Genomic DNA, 9,873 nt, shown 5'->3' on the forward strand with positions numbered 1-9,873 from the left:
TATGTTTGAGTTTGTTCCATACCTGCTTTGGATTTGTTTTTGTATCAAGTGTTCCACAGTAGTTCTCCCAGTATTTGTCTTTGGCACGGGGGACTGATTTTTCGGCTTCAATTTTTAAGTTTTTGTATTTTTCGTGGTCAGTATGTAATCTGGTTCTTTTGAATTTTTTTTTGTTTCTTATATTTGCAGCACATTCACTGTTCCACCAGGGAACAGGATTTGCAGCCCTTTTATGCTGGGAGGAAATAGGGATGTGTTGCTCTGCAATCCTGAGTATATTATTAGTAAGTTTTTGGTTGAATAGGTCTATATCGGAGAGGCAGTCATCATCAATGAATATATTTTGGCAATCTTTCTTAAAATTTTCCCAGTTTGCTTTGTGGAACAGAAATTTGGGGTTGTTGAGATTTACTTCAGATTGAGGTGACATACCAAGTTCTGTCATGATAGCGAAATGGTCACTCCCGAGTGTATCTGGTATAACATTCCAGCTTGATTTAGGTGCGAGGTCGGGTGTGGTAATAGTGAGATCTATTGCTGAAGTGTTGCCTGTGACGAAGTCTATTCTTGTTCCCTCGCCGTCGTTTAGGAAGACTAGGTTGTGTTCTTCTAACCATGCTTGTACTGTGTTGCCACGATCGTCACTGTGTTTACACTTTGCATCCCATAAAGGGTTATGGCTATTGAAATCGCCGCAGATAATAGCACTTGGGCTGAACATGGAAATAATATTGTCCAGTTCTGTTTTGGATATTTTCCTCATACTTCCGGGAGAGGTATATGTTTATAATGTGGATTGGTTTATTTTCGTGGTATATTTGAATAGCTTGCCATTCAAGTAAATCATTTACGTTATTCGAGCCCATATACAGGTGTATGATGTTTTCCTTGACAAGGATAAGATTTCCACCCAGACGGTCTTGTAGCCTATCACATCGGTATGCTTTATAGCCGGGGATATTGAATTTGTTGTTGGGGTTGTTTCCTGGTTTGAGGAAGATTTCCTGAATACAAATAACCTCGGGGTTAGTTTCAGAGGTAAGTACTTTAAGGTTGTCTCCGTTTTTTTGAATGCCGCGGGCATTCCCTTGTAGGATTTTGATGTGATTTTGATTGAATTTATTGTTCGAAATTTGGAGCCATACGGTTGATCATTGTTGGGGCTGTGATTATATTGACGTATTTAGTTGTTCTGATATTTTGGTTGGAGTAGATGCCTTCTGGGTAAATTTTGGGTTCATTCCCCATTCAATTATTTCTTTTGGGGTGAATTTCCAATTTAGAACGTCATGTGCGATATTGGATATTATGTCAGTTTTGGTTCTGTTTGTTGTCCGTTGATTGTGAACGGAGTTGATCACTATATTTATAAAACCCAGAAATTCCAGTTTACTCATGATAATTTGGTCGGTTTGTTCGGTTCCGGTTTCCTGTGCATGATTTTCTAGTTCACTTTGCGCTGTCATTTTGTCCTTTGAGGTGGGTTTTTGTGTCTGCCTGGCTTGTTTGACAGCTTCGGCGTAACTTACTCCTTTGTCTGCCTTTATAAACTCGATTGTTTTGGCTCTTTTGTATGCGCTGCACCCTTTATATCCTGCTGAGTGGTTTTGTTTACAGTTTGCACAGGTGGTCTTTGTTTCTGTACAATTTTGATATTCATGTTTTCCTGAACATTTGGGGCAAACTATGTCGGATTTACAAACTTTCTTTGTGTGACCAAATTTTTGGCACTGGTAGCAACGTCTAGGCGCTTCATAGAAAGGTTTCACAATAATGTTGTGCAGGGACAGCTGGACTGTTTCTGGTAATTTTTATCCTTTAAAGGCAATCATAACGCTTGTTGTTAGTGTGTTTCCCTTACTAAGACGTTTTGCATGCAGAACATTTTGATCTTTGAGCTTATTTATCAGATCTTCCATTTTGGTATTTAGGTCAATGCCATATATTACACCTTTACATTGTGTTCTTCGAGGTGTATAAGGTTTAATATTTACTGGTTTGTCTGCTAGAAGGTCAACATGTAAAAGTTGCTGGAATTGCGTTTCGGATCTGCAACGGATTTTAAGGTCACCGCCAGGTAGTTCAGTAACGCTGTGGACATCCCCAGCTTTCTTTTTCAGGTCTCGATGTGGCGTTAAGCCATAATCATTCATTCATTCTTTTTCAGGTCTTGGGCTAATTTCTGTTTAGGGAATTGGCTAGCCCTCATATTCACTAAACTGTGAATAATTGCTATAAAGCTAACAATGTTTGTAGGAGGGCTTTGGGCCAAACGCTTCGGTGACCTGTTCAGTTCAGGGATATCAGTCGCCTTGCGTTTAGCCATGTTAGATGGGGTCGAGGGACTGTCGAAAGTTTCCTGGGTTAAGACTTCTTAAATTGAAAAAGGAAAGGAGTAATGAAACGATTATACTTAGCTGTTTTGCTTCTTTCTTTCTTCTTATAGGAGTGTAAGGGTTTACGTTTCTGGTTTACGTTTCTTGTTTTCCTTTCTTCTTCTGTTGCCTGTCTTTCTTGGTTGCCTGGTAGGAAGCTCAGTGTTCTACTGTAAAGCTCAGTGTTGTATATCAAGTGGTTGTATCGATGCTTCAGGACTTCACTTGCCTTCAGGACGCCAATTCAATTCAATTCAACTCCGTTCAACTCCGTTCTGTGTTTCCCAGAACCTCCTCCCTGCACAGAAAACACGGCTTATATACGTTCCAGGTGGATTCAACTATTTTTAAACACAGAATTAACAGCCAGTGAAATAAACAAAGCATTGAACAAGGTGCTTTCGATCAGGTCCGCGCTGTACACATATAACAGGGCCTGTTATGCTTTCACAAAGGTCCGCAGACTAACAGTACATGAAAACGTTAAATAGTCATACATAACACCAAACAAAATCAAAGATCGTTTCATGTTTCCCGTCACAATGTCCGAAGGCGTCTACCTTCTCGGTCGTTAAAGCATGGTATCCATGAAGTCACGCGAGTTCACACGTGCATTTGATTGGCTTAGCGCTTATAGCCAGGCGTTAAATCTGAAATCGACGAATAGTTTTGGGCACGGTTGTCATTTTCGCGTTGAAGAGATTGAAAAGTTTGGGTTATTGTCCAAAACGTTGCCCACGAAAGAGGAAATGGGATTTGCGAACAGATCCAGATTCTCTACAGATTGCAACGGAAGGAATGTGCGGATATTGATGTTATCAGGTTGAATAAGTACATGAAACAGTACATGAAAACGTTAAATAGTCATACATAACACAGCACAGAGTTAAGACCAGAGCAGTGACGACAGTGTGATAGCTGGCAAATGGTCACACGTAACCGGTTACGTAAGGCCTCTTATCAATTTACGTCAGTCAGGTTTTTATTCTGACTTCACGTAGATGCATAAATAGTAGCCCCCTAATTAGAAATATTCTTTTGAGAATTATACTTTAGAATTCCAACACATTAAATAGCGAGAATGAGAAAATTAAATGGCGTTTGTCTTCTAAAAAAAAGCCCCCGTGGGGTTTCCGGGGTGATAAGAATAGGACCTCAGCCATCTAGGCAAGCTTGTCGTAAAAGTCGACTAACCTAGAGCTCTCCTGTGTGAGCCCGGTGAATATAATAGGCTCACATCTTCTCGGTTGTGTGAGAGGCAACCGGAGAGCGACCTGTTTGCTGTGGGTTGCGACCCGTAATCTTCGAGGACGGGATCCTGGTGGCTGAGGGTGGGTTGGTCTTGCGAGATCCTCACGCCCAACACTCCGCTTTGGCCCTTACTTGGAGTGAGACGGGAGGTCGGATGGGCCCGGTCCGATCAATCGGCTTGGTCATGTCTTGCCTCTACGTTGTCCCAATTGCCTCAATAACAGCATATCGTTTGGCGAACAAATATTATTTCTGAAATATCGTTTGTAGGACTACGTTTTGAGGCGGTGGCTCATGGGTCAATCGAGTAGATTGAATTTAACCTGTTGGTATAAATCAATCTGTTCGAGTATACCTCATGTGGAATCCTTGGTGTCTTTCATGCTGGGTATGCCCAGGTTCAGACATTGCCCTTGTTGGCACTCCATGGTGGATGGGGAACATATGGGGTGAACTTCATACATATATAAACCATGTCTACATTAAAAATTTCTGCAAATGTTTCCAATTTATCTAACCGAACTTCATTTCAGCCGACTTTGTTGCCGTGTAAAAAGCTAAGATCCAGAGACATTCTCATTGAATGTTTCCGGAGGCAACAATCTAAAAATCTGCTGTCATTGAATAAAATTTCCGATATACCTGTTTTCGTATCCCCTCACAATTCTCTGAACAGCTGTCAGGGAATAATTCGTGATAGGGATGCTGATATCATTGACTTAACCGAAGAGGAAATCTGCGAGGAGTTAAAATCACAAGGTGTTGCCAGAGTAAAACGCTTCACTATGAAGAAATCTGGCAATGTCATTAAATTAAATACATATCTTTCGACATTCAATACTACATCTCTTCCGTCATATATCTATATTGGCCCGTATAGGGTTAATGTGGCTTTATATATCCCTAACCCTACACGCTGCTTCACTTGCCAAAAATTTGGCCATGGCAAGGGCCAATGTAGAAATAAACTGGTTTGTTTCCGGTGCGGCAGTGGGGGTCATGATGGTTTCGATTGCAACAGCATAGTTAAGTGCTTCAATTGCGGTGGAGATCACATGGCCTCTTCTAGAGACTGTCCACTGTTCGTAAAAGAAAAGCAGATAATCAACCTCGAATTTAAAAACAACATATCTTATCAGGAAGCCCGCAGATTGGTCTTGCCTTCTAATTCCTCTCTGCATACTTCGTTCGCCAATGTGGTCAAGCGAGTAATATCTGTTGCTACTCAAACTTCATTGACTTGGCCCATTGAAAACGACAAACCTAGTTCCACTTCTGTCAAACTTTCGGCTCAACCTGCGCAAAACACTTGTTCAACCCAGACTACTTCAGCAGAACAAATAAAAACAGTAAATACTATCGAAAAATCTGGTAAACCTGAACCTAATGACAGCATCAAATCAAAAAACAAACCTCACAGTAATAACAATAAAACTAATAAACCTAGTGGCCCCACAGAGCGTCCCTCTAAGGCCACTAGGGACCCTGTCCAAACTTTTAACAAGTTTGGATTGTTGGAGGGCGTTGGTCCTTCAGCCTCGGATGCGGAGTTGATGGATACATCACCCGCACCAGGGAGATCTAACAGCCGATCTCCACGGAAGGGTCGTCCGCGGTCCAAACATTAAGATAAATCCCCCATACGCCTCCCTCCATAATGTCTTCTTTAGACAAAATTATACAGTGGAATTGTCGAGGTCTTAAGGTAAATTTTATTGAAATAACACAGCTAGTTCAATTACTGAATCCTATTGCCCTTTGTCTTCAGGAAACTCACCTGAAGACATCTGACAAAGATAAAATAAATCTTAAAAATTATTCTTTATGTAGCACTTATTCAAATGAAGAAGAGCGAGCTGCAGGCGGCTTCTCGATCTTTATCAATAACAATATTATTCACAGCCCTGTTGCTCTGGATACAGAGCTTCAGGCTGTGGCCGTTCGTGTTTCACTATGTGAAACAATCACATTATGTTCAGTGTATGTTCCTCCTAGCGTTTCTTTGTCGGCTTTCCAGTTACATAATTTAAAAGAACAATTGCCAAAACCTTTTATAATAATGGGAGATTTTAATTCCCATAACCCCCTTTGGGGCAGTAATAACCTAAATAATAAGGGCAAGATAGTTGAAGACTTCTTATCGAAGGAGGAACTGTTATTTCAATGATGGTTCTAATACCTATTTACATCCGGGTAATGGCATTTATTCTGCTATCGATCTCACTATCACAGATCCATCACTTTTCCTTGATTTTTCTTGGAAGGTGCATGACGATCTTTGTGGTAGTCACCATTTTCCTATTATCCTAGAGCATATCACTTCTAATTCTTTAGAACGTGTAGCTAGATGGAAATTCGATAAAGCGGATTGGATCGCATTTGAGATGTTTTGTGAGGCTGATATCACCTCAGAGACTCTCAAAGCAGCAAATGATCCTATGTTAAAATTTAACGAGCTTGTATTACGAGCTGCCGATAGAACTATATCTAAGACCTCGACAAATCCAAAATCCAAAAGTAAACCCTGGTACGATAATGACTGTCGTAAAGCCATAAAGGACCGTAAAAAGGCTGAACGCAGATTTAATCATTGTCCTACTGATAATAATTTAAACCAGGTTCGTAATTTTAGAGCTAAGGCTCGTCGATTACTCAAGTCCAAGAGACGATCTTGTTGCGGAACTTTGTTTCGGGCATTACGTCAAAAACACCCATGCGTAAGGTCTGGAACATGGTTCAGAAACTTAAGGGCAAAAATAATAAAGCCAAAGTCCAGCATTTGAAAGACGGAGATAATATATTAACCTCTCCATCCGATATAGCAAATAAATTAGCTGAAACAATTTCCAAGAAATCTTCTTTTAAGAACTATACTAAAAATTTCCAACATATTAAAAACCAGAAGGAGAAAACTAAATTGGCCTTTTCTTCTAAAAATTTAGAAGATTATAATTGTCCTTTTAATATCGAGGAACTTAAAACTGCATTAAAAAAGGCCCACGATACTGCCTGTGGTCCCGATAACGTATATTATAAGTTTCTAAACCATTTACCACCTGAGCCACTGGAGACTCTCTTGGACTTGCTTAATGATATTTGGATAACTGGTAATTTTCCACCGTCATGGAGGGAGGCGTGTATTATCCCGGTCCCTAAACCGGGTATTGATCATACTGATCCAAATAATTACCGTCCCATAGCTCTTACCAGCTGTGTCTGTAAGACTATGGAACGGATGATTAATGATAGACTTGTTTGGTTTCTGGAAACCAACAAGTTACTTTCTAATATTCAGTGCGGTTTTCGTCAAGGTCGATCTACTTTAGATCACCTTGTTCGATTCGAAACCTTTATTCGCAAAGGCTTCATGAATAACGAACATGTGGTGTCCATATTTTTCGACCTTGAAAAGGCCTACGACACCACATGGAAATATGGTATTTTAAAAGATCTCGCGGATATGGGTCTTAAAGGTCGATTATCTATATTTATATCACAATTTTTATCTGATCGTCAGTTTAAGGTACGGGTTGGGTCCACTCTTTCTGACTCTTATGAGCAGGAAATGGGTGTACCCCGGGGCAGCATTCTATCACCAACTCTGTTTAGCATAAAAATAAATAGCCTAGCAAAAACATTAACATCGGGCACAGAGGGTTCTTTATACGTGGATGATTTCCTTATATGCTACCGAGCTAAGAATATGAATAATATCGAACGTCAGTTGCAGCTTTGTCTCAATAAGATCGAGAAATGGGCAACTGAAAACGGTTTTAGATTTTCAACGTCTAAAACCGTCGGTATGCATTTTTGTAACAAACGGAAATTTCATCTTGATCCCGAGCTTAATTTTTGTGGTGAACAGGTTAAAATTGTTGGAGAAACCAAATTTTTAGGTATAATATTTGATAGTAAGCAATCTTTTATACCTCATATAAAAATGCTTAAAACTAAATGTACAAAGGCTCTCGATATAATTAAGGTCGTGTCTAGCACCGACTGGGGTGCTGACCGATCAGTTTTACTTAATCTATATCGTTCTCTGGTGAGGTCTAAATTGGACTATGGATCCATCATTTACGGTTCCGCTAGGAAGTCGTATATTGAAATGTTGGATCCTGTCCATCATCAAGGTTTGAGGCTCAGCCTTGGTGCTTTTAGAACCTCCCCAGTAGAAAGTTTATACGTGGAGGCTAATGAACCTTCTTATATAACCGACGTATTAAACTTAGCCTTCAATATGCCACAAAGCTTAAAGCTCATCCAACGACTGTGCCTACGACTGTGTTTTCAATCTATTATATGTAGACAAATATATTAAATGTCCTAACAAGATGCCTTCGTTCGGTCTTCGCATACGGGACCATATTGTGGGAGCTAACATCAAGCTGGAAGATATAGCTCCGGTGTCTTTTCCGGAGTCTCCTCCATGGCTTCTTCCACAAACTAAACTAATATTTGATCTACGTAAATATAATAAATCAAATACAAATCATCTTATAATTCAGCAAAGTTTAGCTGAAATCAAGGCTGATTATATGGATTATAAATTTATATATACTGACGGGTCAAGGGATGGGGACAGGGCTGCGGCTGTCTTAGAGCAGCGGGTCACTTCTGTTCGTCTTCCACCTTCAGCTTCTATCTTTTCTGCAGAGGCCAGGGCTATTCTCCTGGCCTTATTATATGTTTCCTCTGGGCATGCCCAGAGGGCAGTGATATGTAGAGACTCGCTGTCTTGTCTTTTGGCGATTCAGAATAATAAATTTAAAAATCCATTGTTACTTGAGATAATAGCCAAACACCGAAAACTAATTAAAAGAGGTAAAAATATTATATTCTGTTGGATACCAAGTCACACTGGTATCCATGGAAACACAGTCGCAGACAGGGAAGCGAAGGTTGCCCTGTATAAACCTGTATCTCTGGTTAAAATCCTTTTATACTGACATGAAATTAAATATTCTTAAATATATTCGTCGGCTTTGGCAGGGTGAATGGGACTTGCAGATCCATACTAAACTGTATGCCATTCATCCTGTCATTGGCTAAATGCCTATACATGTCTAATGTCTCGCAGAGACCAAGTAGTTTTAACTAGGTGTCGTATTGGGCATTCTCATCTGACACACAATTTCATCTTAGATGGGAGCAGTGTTCCCGAGTGTGTTGGATGTGATGCTGAATACGGCATCAAACATATTTTGGTTGACTGTGTGGACTTGCCCATGTTCGGCAAAGGTTCTACACGGTCAACTCTATATATGATTTATTTGACAGCATCGCTGGCGATGTTGTCATAAATTATTTGAAGGCCATTGGCCTATATCATAATTTATAATATAAATTTTAATTGTCATGAATATCTATAGATAAACAGTTATATACATATAGATGTATACATGTACTATAACCCTGGTTTTCGAGTTTTAACTCTTATTTTTCTTTTTATACGATTTTAAAACATGTCTGTACTTTTTTTTTACTTTTGATGTTCATATTATCATATCGAAAACCTTTACCGTCTCGCGTTTTTACCTTGTTCTCGCCACGATATGGCTGAAATATTGCCGATGTGGCGTTAAGCCATAATCATTCATTCATTCATTCATTGTTTTGCTTAAAGAGAAGTAAATCCTGAAAATCCAAGGCAAAATAACTTGTACTTGTCTTTGTGGAGGAAAAAGCCACTAAGGATCTTGAGGCAGCTGGTTATATTTTGGTCAGCTGGTTATATTTTGGTCAAAGGAGAAATTTCTGGCTTTGGGCAATGCAAAAGAACACTTGAACATAATGTGACCCTTGAGAATATCCAGACTTTCAGTTGAAACCGGGTTATTTTAGAATTTTTCAGCAACCTGCCAATTTTGTTTAGTGCTGTTTTGTGGAGCATGCAGTATGGAAACGGTGACATTGATTAAAGAGTAAGTTTTTTTTGTATGTCATCATTATTGTTTATTATTAATAAAGTTTTATTTTATAATTGTAATGAATATGTCGTTTTTTTTTGTTTTTTTTTTGTTCTGTTTTACTTTGTCCCAGAATTAATTGGACTACCAGGGTTGCCCAGTTGTAGATCGTCCGCTTTGAGGAAGGGGGTTTGATCGTGGGTTGGGTCATGCCAAAGGCTTTCAATCTGCGTCACAAGTTGCTAGTTCAAAAACTAGTTTGTCAAGGATACTTCATCAAACGCCTTCATTCTAAGTTTCTCATATTTTACAATGAGTATAACACTCGTTGGCAGGTA

This window comes from Liolophura sinensis, chromosome 4 (genome assembly GCF_032854445.1).
Source record: "Liolophura sinensis isolate JHLJ2023 chromosome 4, CUHK_Ljap_v2, whole genome shotgun sequence".
In the NCBI taxonomy this organism is placed as follows: Eukaryota; Metazoa; Mollusca; class Polyplacophora; order Chitonida; family Chitonidae; genus Liolophura; species Liolophura sinensis.